Below are 14,259 nucleotides of genomic sequence, written 5' to 3'. Positions count from 1 at the left end.
GTTTATTTTATCCATATAATTAGTGGTATAATCCATTTTATATACCAGGCAAGATTTCCTCAGCCTTCACTGTAGATATTAAGTTGGTTTAGTCTTCTCTCTACCTGATTAAGCTAGTGATTAACCCAAGGCTTTTCTATGTACCCTCTCAAATTTGGTGACCTTTTTTGGGAAAGAAATTGACACAGCACTCCCAACTTATACGTTGTAAAGGCTCAGCTGAAACCCCTGGACACTGATTCCATTATTCCGGACGTGCTGGATGGGCACCCGAACTTGGGGGGTGGGAAACATGAGGTACGTTTTGAGACATGCCTTGAAAGAGGGGCAGGAATCTCAACATTGTTTGATAATGGTTTCACCACATTGTCCTGACAAACATTTGGAAAATAGAGATGGGCAAGTTTTCTTACTCCACACGCCTAATAATAATCCCTCCAAAACCCCCCAAAAAATAAATTCGTCATTTTCAATCTACGACTGTTTGTGGGACATTGCTGTGCGCAATTGGCTGCTGCGTTCGCCCACAAATATACAGTCGATTCACTTCACGGTGTGTTCTGTGAAGCGCTTTGGGACGTCCTCCCGACGTGAAAAGCGCTATATCAAATCCAAGGATTATTATTATTATTATCCTCTTAGCGGAAGAGTAGATGCCTTTGTTTTAAAGACTGACGCTCAAAAATGCAATTTACAATACTGCAGTAAACATACATGAAACTAAACACACTGCTGAATCTCCTCCCCACCACCCCCCATATGCCATTTTAAACTTCAATAAATCACCCACAACTAATATCTTCACCTACACTCTGAAACTCTCTCCTTCAATCCCACTGTTAATCCCTATGTATCCATCTGTGCCTTTACTCAGTATCCTGCCCGTGTTTGTGAAATGCTCCGAGGCATTATCTTCGGTCAAGTGCAATTTACAAGTGCAAATTGTTGTTCCTCGCCCATCAATTACAGCTGTTGACATTTGCCAATAGACGTGCCATCTTTTAAGCTATCCAACTTCAGAAAAATGTAGCCAAACCATTTTCATTGACATTTAGTCTGCTACACAGTGCATCCATTTGTTTTCCCTTCTGCCCCACCACCACCTTCAGTTTTGCAGATAGCAAACCTAGTGCCCCTGCAATGGGATTTAGAACAGATGCTAGCCATTTCTTGAGGCTAAAAATACTTTGAAATTTAAATACAATAATCCAGCTGGCCATCAACAAGCATACAAAGCACAAGTAGGTGGATTGCACATTGCTTTGGACATTCTTAAACAGTGTGCAGTGGGTGATATCATGCATTGCAGTTCAGCTCCTTGAAAATCAGTTCAGCTATTTTAAAATCAATCAGTTTACTGTAAATCCTGACTCACCTTAGTATTATTTGGTATTGAAGGCCATGAAATAAAACATTTGTTAGGCAATATATATCACTATCCACAGCACACGACAATAACCCAATGGAAAATAATAAGTCATAATAATAATTCTTGCGCCTTATCATGCCATCAAAATCTCTCAAACTGCTTCATAGCAAATACTGTAAAATAGTGACTATTTTGTGGGCAACTGCCAATTTCGTCACAGAACTATCTCACAAGGAAACAAGGAGCGAATGACTAGCTTTATTAGGGGAATTGTTGGTCAGGATACGATAATAAATTGCCTTCTGAGTAGTGCCATGGGATCTTTAACATTTATGTAGACAGGCTCTCGGTTTCACATCTTGTCTAAAGGATGGCACCTCTGACAACGCAGCACTGCACTGAAGTATCAGCATAGACTATGAGTTTCTGTGGGGCTTGAACCCACAACCTTCTGACTCGGAGGCGAGAGTGCTCGTAACTGATCCAGGGTTTATCTACAAAGGAGACTTTATCTTCTGAAATATACTCGACTGAAACTCAAGTCACTGTTCTTTCTTCACTAAGTTTTGATGATCGTCACGTCAGGAAACATCGCTTGCTAAACGAAGGTATGAGTCACTCTTCTGCCAAATGTCATCAATACTTTTTGTAATTAGCCAGTGAATGATGTACAGAAGTAACGGACAGTATGTCAATTCTATTCTCCCATCAGATTTGCACTCTTTCGGGAAATATTTGGAAACGAGTCAGCTTTTTGAGAACAGGAGCCCAACACGTAGTTTAGGTATAAATTCTATCAATTGAGTACAATTGTACAACAACTCTATTTCAATTACAAATAGGAAATACTGTAGGTTTTTACAACTACCAGTAGCTATGAAGAGACTTGAAGCTAGGAGCTATCCCCTCGGATACATGTTCTTCAAAATAAATCTATTTCTAACTGGTACAGCTACCCAACTGTAAAATACAAATGTAGAAAGAATATTAATAATACTTGCATTTGATATAACGCCTTTATCACATCTTTGAGACATCTCAAAGTGCTTCACAGCGCTGTTAACAACAACAAGATTCCATTTATAGAGCGCCTTTCACATCGGGAGGACGTCCCAAGGCGCTGTACAGTTGGGTCAGGACCCGAGCAGGGGGGAAATGGTCAGGGTGAGGGGAGGGAGGGAGCGAGGAGGGGGTAGAGAGTCGAGAGGGGAGCTGAAGGCACGGTCAAAGAGAAAGGTCTTGAGACCGGCCCTGAAGGACACCACACGAGACAGTGCGGGGGGTGGAGGAAAAGCCGTTTGTGGAAACAAAATGAAAACGGTGGGAGAGTTACAACCTAAACCACTCAAGGACCGGGCCTTGAAGGTTGAGGTGGGAGGACAAGCGGTGGAGGAGGATAGCGTGGTCGACTGTATTGAATGCTGCCGATACGTCGAGGAGGACGAGGAGGCAGAGGGAGCCCTGGTCGCAGATGGTCAAGATGTCATTGGTGACCTTGACCAGGGCAGTTTCTGTGCTGTGGGCAGCACGGAAACCCGACTGAAGGGGTTCGAATAATACATGGGTGGAGAGGAAAGAGCGCAGCTGGGAGGCGACAACTCTTTCGAGGACCTTGGGACAGGAAGGGGAGGTTGGAGATGGGCCGGTAGCTTGATAGCTGCGACGCATCAAGAGAGGGTATTTTCAAAGTGGGAATGATGGTGGCAGTTTTTAGGGGAATGGGAACAGAGCCAGAGGAGAGGGACAGGTTGATGATGTCTGTGATATGTGGGGCAAGGAGGTGGAGCTGAGAGATAAGGAGTGGAGTGGGGATGGGGTCAAGGGAGCAGGTGGTGGGTTTCAGGGATAGGATGAGTTTGGTGACAGAGGATGGGGAAACGGGTATGAAGGTTTGTAGGTGAGGATGGGTAGGAGTGTGGGAGGGAGGAGGTGGGTGGTGGGTGGAGGGGAAGTGACCGCGGAGCGGATTCCCTTGATTTGGATTCAAGGAAATCCAGCATCTCCTCGCAGTGAAGGTTATTAAGTGAATTGACTATAATTTGTGGAAATAACACAACAGCCAATTGCACACATTCAGATAATATGTACATTCCAAATAAATTAGGTACTTTAACAGTCAAATTACAAATCACATCCTTATTCATTCAGGACTGGCAATCAGTCAGAACAGCAACAATCCTGGAACCAAGGTAGTCAGCGACAGAGAGGTAGAGTTAATATCATTAGCATAAACTGCAAATGATCTCTCTTCCTTGATCCAGCAATGTGGCCAACCACAAAACGTTTAAATTTATATAGCGTCAAACATTGGGAAGATGTCACGGAGCTGAACCACCTAAACATTAGGCAGACAGAACCAGAACTAAAGAAAATAAGCAATATATAAACTTGAAATTAGGAATTCCACTGACGGTGCAATAATATTCCTTGCATTTGAAACAGCCCCATATCACGTCATGAGGATGGTTCAAAGCACTTTACAATGTTTACTAATGTTTGTAAAGTGCAGTGATTATTTATAGTTCAGGTAAATGTGGTTGCAAAACATGGCATACCCATAAATATGGCAGCCAATGTCCCACACACAGCCATGAGGTGAATTTTTTTTCTGAAGGATTGTTGGCCAGGAAACTGGGAGAAACTCCTTTCAACAGTACCATGGGATATTTAAACTTCTCCTGAATAGGAAGATGAAGAAACCAGATTCTGTAGAAATCAGATTAAATTGTGATTTCAACAGTCTAAAGGTTAGGAATCTATCGGCATTGGAAAACAGGATATTAATTCCAATGTGGGTATATAAAAAATCTGGAATTATTGAATCTAACCGAGAGGAAGCTGATTCATGGAATATTCATTTCTGCTTGACTGCTGCCAGAGAAAATCCTTTCTGTGGCAAGGAAGCATCCAGTAGCGTAGGTGGGTGGATGGTCTAGCATTTATACTTGATTACTTTCAGGGCTAAGGATTATCTATTGAATTCTGTTGGCTCCAATAATGCTGGTAAATGGTTGCAGAAGATTTAAACTTGACAAAGGCAGCACTTAAAAGTCCACTAGCAATGTTGTTTTAACGACCTCTACTTTCCAGAAGACATCCTTGACAATTCACAGCTGCCAGCCGCTTCCCACCAACAAAGTACACCATGGAAGCGCCGCCTACATCAAGATTAGGTCTTTGGTCTCAAGGTTTAGTTTTGCAAAGCCGATATCAAAAAAGGTCATCTCTGCTGAATAATTGTATGAATTGTTCTGTAGCTCAAATCAGTTGGATGAAATAGGATAAATGCCAGACCCTGTTTAATTCTTTGTGGGCAGTCAGGCATAAAAATACCCATAACACGCAGAAGAAACTCAGCCTTAGGTTTGGCTACAGTGTCTTGACCAAGCAATAATAGAAATCACTTTGCAAGGTTCAATCTTTCTGCAATGCCAAATTTGGTTCTCTGGCAGCAAAGGAAAATTCAAGCAAAATAAGCAAATCCTTTTGGCAGAAAATTGGAACAACAATAATTCGTATATTTGATATAGCACCCTATCATGACATTGATAAGGTGACGTGATAAATTCTCCCTCCCCAAATCCCTCTAATTGCCTCCTCCTTCCCCTCGTTTAGATTACAACTGAAGGCCTTTCCCTTCGACCATGCTTACAGTCACCTCGTCCCTCCCATTAGATAGACATCCGGCTCCTCCAGTGTTCAGCACTCCAAGATGCTGCCCTGCGTGAAGGACACTGTGTAAATGCAAGTTGCATTGAGAACTCTCAAAGCACTTCACAAAATATACTCTACAGTGAATTGACTGTATATTTTGTGGGCAAAACAGTACTTTCCTAAACAACTTCAGAGCTCTTTGTAATAAATTGAAAGTCACATCCCCACCTCTCCCCCTTAAAACAATTATTCCATTTTAGAAATTCAAACAGTCCTTTATTATGAAACACCACCTACTGCACAGGAAACCTAAAGTCCTAAGGGCTTTATGAGAACAAACCAATCTTACAAGGTTTCCTATTTTTGGAAACATCAAAGAATTGGGTCAACACCAAAAATGTGAATAAATTGAACATATAAACCGAACGACAACCCATTAGGAATTGTTGTGGTAGTTTGATTTCCATTACATGAGGATGATGAATAACCCTGGTAATGACCAGTCAAATCAGATTGCTTTGCTGGAAAGCAAGGTAGAATAAGCAGTTCATCATACGCAGCACAACAGTGCCATTGCTGCTTGAAGTATACGTTAATAATAATCCTTGCATTTTGATATAGCGCTTTTCACGTCGGGAGGACGTCCCAAAGCGCTTCACAGAACACACTGTAAAGTGAATTGACTGTATATTTGTGGGCGAATGCGGCAGCCAATTGCGCACAGCAATGTCCCACAAACAGTCGTAGATTGAAAATGACCAATTTATTATTGTTTTTGGAGGGATTATTATTAGGCTCTGTGTGGAGTAAGGAAACTTGCCGAAGGTTTCGTCCTGCCTGGAATTGAACTCAGGTCTCTCGCTTGCAAAGCGAGTGCTCTAACCACTGAGCTACAGGACTCCACGTTGCTGGTAATGTACAGTGAATTAAACCTCAATATCAATGTAACAAAAGAACATGAAACTTCTATTAAAAAGGATCGTGCTCTTGAATGGTTCCATTGTTCTCATCAGCTCTCCAGTATCTTATCCTAATAACCATAATGAGCATGTTTTTGACCACGTGAAGAGAGTATCGTGATGGAGCTCAATCTTCACTCAATATTCACACAAACGCACTGTTTGCCAGATATCACCAGACTGTATGTAAAATAGGAAATACTTCACTCTGCCATAGTAAAAACTTCAGAGCTTGATAGAATTAAAAACGTTTGAGATTAAATCAACTTCTGCACCAGTTATTGAGATACAGTTGTGACATATCTGAACTTGGATTCATATCAACCACAAAGCCGAGCAAAGATTTACAGATCTAAATGACTGTTCAAAATTGGTTCAGATGGTTCAAGTGGATCACCTGTAGATAGGACATTTTAAATTTGTTCCATCACAACATGAGAATCAAGTAATATTTATTATCACTACACAAGGTGCGATAGACATTAAGGAACAGAAAGGACTGGCTAATTTATGCAACCAGCCAACAATGAAACTTGATTTTAAGACCCAATTACTCCCCTCTGTCAAACACATAAGAAATTACAGATTACAGTAAATTGTCCACTTTACGAAATAGATGTCAACAGTAAGCTTCAAAAAGCAGAACATTAATGCTGTAGTGTGTACTCTTTCCAATGCAAATTGTTGTGAATGCTGTTTCCAATATAGACAGATTAAGAGCAGTTTAATAGACCACTTTAAGGTTAGAACAATTAAAATCACTTATCAATTTTGAATTACAATTCAAATCCTATCAAGGTTTAAACTATGCAATAACCCATTTAAAAGGATACATGGTCTTCAGCTCATGCAACAGTCATGTGTTCATCTTAATCACAGTAAAAATATGATAAACTAGAAAGAGTCCTAATGATATCACGCTTCCAGAGTCAAGGTATGTTTAATAATCCTCGCATTTGATCCCACGCGCTTGAGATGTCTTAAAGTACTCAGTGTGTTTTTTTTTAAAAAACTGAGTGTCGTGACCATTATTTGGGGGCAAACACAACAGCCAATTTTCACAAAGCAATGAGCCCACAAACAGCTATACATTCAATTTGGAAACCAAAAGCACTCAATGTGGTTTGATTCAGCAATTAGGCACAAGGCTCCAATCTGCTATATTGACAGAAAATTGTAAAGAAACTACACAACCTGGAATAGTTACATTTTGTGAAATGTGAAGTGTTAATATTAGGACAACATTGCTGTTTATCAATGCCTTCACGTGGTGACCAGTCAGTTGTAAAGATGGTTTCTACTTTATTCTGCAATTGGTATACATCCTGGCCTGTACAATAAGTAGTAACAAAGCATGACCAAAAAAGTCATTAAATAGAAAAAAATTGCATTGTATTAAATTAGTTGATAGGCAGAGGATTAGAGAGTGAAACAAAGGATTGGAATTCAAGATTCACAGGGTCAGGAATGCTGGAAGTTGACAACAAACTTAAGACAGGAGATATTGCAGCTCTGAATTGACTGTCCTTCAATATCAACTTGTAATTATATAGCGCCCTTCTCGTAGGATAATGTCTCGTATTGCTTCAGTGGCGGGGTTGGATGCTGAGGAAGGGAGAATGTGATGGTAACCATAAGCATGATCAAAGAGGTATGTTTTAAGTTGGGATTTAAAAATAGAGAGGTCAAGGCTGAGGAACTTTCACTTCCGCTTACATACTGGTTACATAGTGCTGCATTGTCAGAAGTGCTGTTCTTCGAATGAGGCATTAAACTGAGATCCCACCTGCCTGTTTAGTTGGGCATTAAAAATCCTATGGCACTATTTGAAAAGAGAGGGAGTTTTTCCTGGTGTCCTGGCCAATAAATCCCCTAAATAAAATTGGTCCCTTTATGGTTTTCCCTTTATCTTATTTTGAGCCATAAATAGAACATAGATTGTGTTATAGATCAGGGATCAATGACACTGAGACTGTCATCCACAGAGAAAGTCCTTTGCCCAATTCCAAGTCTTTGGAAGAAAACAAAATGGATCAATCTACAAGAAAGCAAAAAAGACTTCTTCACAACTGCTTCCCCCCCCTCACCCACAGCAAAATTAAATCAGTTTCTTGTCCATTTTGCCATCAAAGCTTTCTTCAGTTTGGATTTAAGTGCAACCCATACAACAAATTCATAAAACAAATTAACTTTAAGTTTCATTTGGTACCCTCAAAGCCTACAGCATGCATAATTATAGCTTCTGCATATTTTCACTGAACCAAGAAATTAAACTTGTTGAAACACCCCCAATAGCTATTGCATTAAATGTTTGCTTTAAATTTAGTTACTAATTAAAGTGTTCTAAATTTAATCGCTGGAAAGAATCAAAGTCAAACTTCAGATGTCCTTTACCCTCACCAGCAGGAGATACTTGTTGCAACAATAAAAGTGCACAAGTAACTTCATGAAAAGTAGATAATGTGACTAAAGGAATTACAATAGCTACACCCCATGGAAATAGAAAATGCATGTAACAGGAATATATTGACATGCAAAATACCAACGAAAAGCCAGAAGAACAAGTAGCAGGAGCTGGAACTGTTCAGCAACGACAACCAAACTACACTAGGTAGCATCTTTCACATTGGAAGGACGTCCCAAGGCGCTGGAAAGAAGAATTGGTAGACAAGGTATGTTACTGAAACTAAATCTGGTGATTAAGGACTATACATGCACCAACAAAAACTAGTTTATGGGTATCCTGTTTGGCCCTGAACTGTCCTTTCTCCCCCACATCCACACCATGACCGGAACTGCCTACCACCACCTCTGCAACATTGCCAGACTCTGCCATTCCCTCACCCCTCAGGCTGCTGAAACCATCACCCACACATTCGTCACATTACGGAAACTCTCTCCTCATTGGTCTTCCCAACTCTTCTCTTCACAAGCTGCAGATCATCCAAAACTCTGCAGCTTGTGTACTCTCACGCATCAAGCTCTGTGATCCCATCACTCCCACCCTCGCCTGACTCCACTGGCTCTCCATCCCTCAGAGGATCGAGTTTAAGATCCTCATCCTCACTTTCAAGGCCATCCATGGCCTTGCTCCCTCCTACCTCTCTGACCTGCTGACTCCCTACCAACCTGCCCGTTCCCTCCGTTGAGTGGGCTCCGGTCTGCTCCATGTCTCCCGCCCGACCCGCCATACCATCGGTGACCGGGCTTTCAGCTTCTCTGCCCCTACACTCTGGAACTCCATCCCACGGTCCCTTCACCTCGCTTCCTCCCTCGCCTCCTTCAAGGCCGGTCTCAAGACCCTCCGCTTCGATCGTGCCTTCAGTCGCCCTCCCACCTCTCTGCCTTCCTATCCCACCCCTCGGGCCCCGACACCTGACTGTCCAGCTCCTTGGCATGAAAGGCGCTCTATAAATATAATTTTGTTGTTGTGGTAGTAGTTTCTAAAACATCAGATACATCATTGGACAAACTTACCGGCACTGACCGCTCAGACATCTGCGGTCACTCAGCAAACTCTTACAATGAGCAGCCTTGGTACCTGAGTAAAACATCGCCCTCACCCACACACATAGTAACCGTGTTTACTGTTGTGGCAAGATCTGAAAGAATCTTTAGAGTTTAGAAATTTAGAGTTTGTCTTCTGTGAGGTTCTTCCTGATTGTTAAAGTCCGAGTGATTCAAGTTGTTATAATGAGAAAAATGAACAAGTTTTTTTACAGACAGAGGCCAATACATAAACTTATACTGTACTTAAACAAGTTTTTACATACTGACAGATACGGGGGCTGGGGCCACTCTGATAGCTGCTCACTCTGCTAAGATGCAGTGTGTGTTGGTACAGACCCTCCTGATCACAGCACACCCTAGTGGCCCTGGAGGACTCACATCTACAGCCATCCCAGATAGTCACTGAGCTCTTGTCCCTTAGATTGACGATATATCAAATTTATTCTACAATACACAAGACTTGTAAATACACAAGTCATGTAAACTATTCCCTCACGATCCGTCATACATACCAACACTCGAGCAATACAAATTTCACTATTGCTCCACAAGTAATGTAGAAATGTATTCAATTTCCACAGATAAGAACACTAAGACAACCCATGGAAAATGCAGTTACGTCTTAAAATGTTGCAGGACCTGGAGAGTGTGACACAAACCTTCCCACTGTACTCTGCTGTATCTCTGCTCTTTCCCCAATTAAATATATGACATTGGTCATATATTTAATTGATTTATGCTTAAAGAGAAAAGGACTCCATTGGGCAAAAAACAAGAATCCAATCCTCAATTAAAATTAATAGTCTCTTGTGCACATTCATCACATTCTGTGCCTGCCTTTAGTTCCTCTGAAAAGTCCACATTGCAATCAACAACTCAGTTGCTATATCGAGGAGGAGATTCTCATCTGGTTGCAATGTTTCATTAATTTGGACATCCAGATTCATCGAAATAGTGACTCTTCTATCTTTTTTTCCGGCTGACAGAATACAGCTGTGGGGCAACATGGACTCATGCTCAGAAGAGAGAAAGCAAAACAAAGCGTTCAAATTTGATTATTTCACAAAGTTGTGACTAAGTGGAATAGAGTAACCTGAAAGGCAAACTGCACCAACAAATTCAAGTGGAAACAACATATCTGCCAAGTCAACTGTGGGTAAGAGATGACTTTTGTGTGATCTAATATAAAAATGTTTTTTTTAAAAAAGCTTTGGCCAGATGGTCCTCTGTATTCTTACAAACATACAATGATCAAATAATTCAAAAAGCATATGATTAAATATTTAGCTCCGTTTCCTGCCTGCTTTCATTTCCTTACCATGAACCCTCGAGCTAATTGCATGCAAACACTAATCAACCAACGGGGGAAAAAAAACACCTCAACGTAAGGGCAAGTTGATAAGTTGATCATAAATGCAATTGACAACAAAGTGGAACTGTTTATGTATTTCTGGAACCACACAAATACATAAACAGCGCTACAGAATTGAATTTGTCAGGAAATTGAATTGTAGAGATCGACACTGCATCTGACCTGGATTGAGCAACATGGCCATTTAAGATCCTCTCACTTGTTTTCAAATCACGTAATTCCCTTACACTTCCTTAACTATCCGACCTTCTTATCCCCCACTCCACCACTCACTGCCACGGCTCGGCTGGCTCCAGCCTCCTATTTGTCCCTCGTGCCCTCTGTTTCACCATCGGTGGTCGTGTCTCCAGCCACTCCGCCCCGAAACTCTAGAACTCTCTTCTTCCACCTTCCCCCTCCCTTCCCACCTGCAAATCCCACCTAAGGACCTTTTTTTGATCAGGCTTATGGTCACCTCCCTCTCCCCCTGGCTCGGTGTGCAACTATAAAGCACTCCGGGACGCTACCCCGCGTGAAGGGCACTATATAAATGCAAGTTGCTGTAGTCACAAGCAGCACCTGACTATGCTCTGTACAGTAGTATACAGCGCTTCATGAATTTTCATGAATTACATCCTTGACTTTTCTCGCCTTCTCCACTTCACGTTTGGCAACGGAACGTCAGAATTGAGCCAGCCCTCTGTGGCGGTCTTAGTAGTTGATCGAGTTCCTGAGCCAGGTGGGTCTGCAGTATTCCAGGGCACTGCCGATGACAGCACAGCCATCCTGGCAGGACTTGGAAGGGCAGATCAGTCTTACTCAGCTCCCGTTAACCCTGCAAGCCATAGCTTTAACGGTTGCGGTAGTTCTCACCGGACAAGCATCAGCAAAGTTTGCCAAACAGTATTCTCATTGGCAAGCTATGCAGCTTTAGCTGGTTAGACTCCAGCAGTACCCCAATGCACACTCTGGGGTCCCCAAGCCTCGACTCTCGCCAACCTGCGCCTAGTACTTTTTGGAGTTAGGTAAGCAGGACGTTCCAAGGAGGGCGCGTGCATTCCATTCCAATAAATCTCTAGAAATTCCATGTGTAGGTGGGATGGATCGAACTCTGGTTTGGATACTCTCAAGCATGGCGATGGGTGTACCAAATATATTCAGTGAATATCCATTACCAGCAGAAAGACCCCCAGCACTCAGATTATTCTCTGACCATAAAATAAATCTATTGCTTAGATCAGCTTTCAACTGAAGGAAATAAAGTTTCATACTACTGTATATACAAGTAAAAAACAGTGAATGAAACATTAATATTGTGTATACAACAACAAACACTACATTTATAGAGCATTCTTCACGTCGGGAGGACGTCCCAAAGCGCTGTATACTACTGTAATACACAAGTAAAAAACAGTGGAAGCTGATATATCCTTGGAGGCATTTAGTTTGAACCTGAGGTCATTTATGCTACTGAAAGCATTAATGTACAACCTCTGCTGCTCTAAGCACATTTAAGCATAGACAAGCAGATCTGTTCAAGCTCACCAATCTATGGATTTACTGCTCAATGCGGATTTGGAATATAAAACACTCAATAAGCACATCCTTTCGATCAATGCTTCGTTCAATGAACTATGCTTCATACATTCTGCTACAGGCTCACTTCAAAGGATAGAAAGAGAATCCTTGCATCATTAGTACCCATTACATAAGTGGATTATTGCACATGGACTTGTAAAAATGACAATGAAAAATCTTAACAAATGTATTTACCGACCATTTTAATGCAAGACCAAATACTCTGAAATTATAATCCTTAATAATAATCCTTGCATTGGATAGTGCATTTTTCACGTCTTCGAGACATCTCAAAATATACTGTAAAGTGAATTGACTATATATTTGTAGGCTAAACGCGGCAGCCAATTGCGCACAGCAGTACCCAACAAACAGTCGTGGATTGACATGACCAATTTCATTATTGTTTTTTTTCTTGAAGAATTATTATCAGGGTGTGGAATAAGGAAACTTGCCCAAGGTTTCACCTTGCCGGGAACCAAACCCAGGTCTCTTGCTTGCGAGGAGAGTGCTTTAACCACAGAGCTACAGGACTCCAACTTATCATCACTAGGATTTTACATCTTGAAGTCTTACATTTTACCTGTATTTTAGTAATACGTTACATGTAGATTTAATGTAAGCAACACATTTAAGCAGTAGGAAGTTAGTAACAGATTACCTTAAACTATTACAAATAATTGAATTTACTGTACATTGAGCCAAAATTTAAAATGCCACCTTCACTATAAATTCAAAGTAATCTGCATATAATAACTGAAAACAACAGTACCAACCTAATTTAAGATCAGCTTGAATGCAGTAACGTGCTACCACAACCTACTACAAACGATATATAATGTATACTACAAGTGCACTATATATATATCATCCTCACTTTGCAGTATTATCAACTTAAATTATTCAAGAGTAAGTCACCACCTTCCTTTCAAAATAAACTGTGCAAAGCAAAGGAGGAACGTGCAATTGATTCCCACTTTAAACACACAAAATGCATAGGTTCAAAAAAAGATTTAATTGTCATTTCACAGGTGTAATTTCTTATTAGTATGTAACATAAAGACAAAACGTCACCTCAACCATTTAACACAAAGCAGTTTTCTAGCAACAACCCTCCAGGAAGAATTTTTTTTAAAAAAAAACAAAAGTGAGAGGAAATCGAAAAATCTAAAAATAAAACTGAAAGCGCCTCTCAATCCAACCAACAACTGCGAGACGATCTCAATCTGAAGCTGAAGTCAGTTCCCCCATCAGACCTGACTGGTTTGCAGTCTGTCAGCTGCACTGTGTGTGTGTTAATACAGCGACAAGAAGCGATCATACAAAGTTAATTCATCCTTCAAATAAATCACTGAAACACCACCCCCTCTCCCCACTGTAACCAACACACACACACACACACACATCCAAAAGACACCACTTTACTTTCCTGTGGGGCTGTGTCTGGTTTGCAATACACTGGGCTAAAATTTTAGGAGTATTGCACAGCTCCCGGGGGGTAAAGGTACCCTTTTCGCACACAATCTGCAGGTGGACCTTCACCTCCAGGAGGAGAGTCCTGAGGCAATGGGGATTCAAACTGCATTCAACAAGGACCCAAGTCCTGCACTTCAGCAGCTGTGAGACCAGGTCCTTCTGCACACACACCACACACTTACACCCCACACACCCCCACACCCTTACACCCCCACACCCTTACACCCCCACACACTTACACCCCCCCACACACCCCACACACTTACACCCCCACACCCCCACACACTTACACCCCCACACACCCCACACCCTTACACCCCACACACTTACCCCCCACCCACACCTACACCCCCACACACCCT

General features: G+C 41.6%; 1 protein-coding gene across 3 annotated transcripts in view; it reads right to left on the bottom strand.

Annotated features, from left to right (window-relative positions):
* LOC103180950 (hippocalcin-like protein 1) overlaps positions 1 to 13,793 on the bottom strand; it is a 39,346-nt gene extending 25,553 nt beyond the window's left edge. Inside the window, exon 1 of one of the 3 annotated variants that reach the window (XM_007897095.2) lies at positions 13,496 to 13,793. The gene's annotated coding sequence lies outside the window, so the exon portion shown is untranslated. Of the gene's footprint in view, positions 1 to 8,524; positions 8,579 to 13,495 lie in introns of those variants that run through there. The other 2 variants (XM_007897096.2, XM_007897094.2) reach the window with 2 other exon arrangements.
* Between the last annotated feature and the right edge of the window lie 466 nt (positions 13,794 to 14,259).

This window comes from Callorhinchus milii, unplaced genomic scaffold, assembly GCF_018977255.1.
Source record: "Callorhinchus milii isolate IMCB2004 unplaced genomic scaffold, IMCB_Cmil_1.0 Scaffold3, whole genome shotgun sequence".
NCBI classification, from domain to species: domain Eukaryota; kingdom Metazoa; phylum Chordata; class Chondrichthyes; order Chimaeriformes; family Callorhinchidae; genus Callorhinchus; species Callorhinchus milii.
The sequence above is the reverse complement of the archived record's forward strand: the minus strand, read 5'-3'. Positions and strand labels throughout refer to the sequence as shown.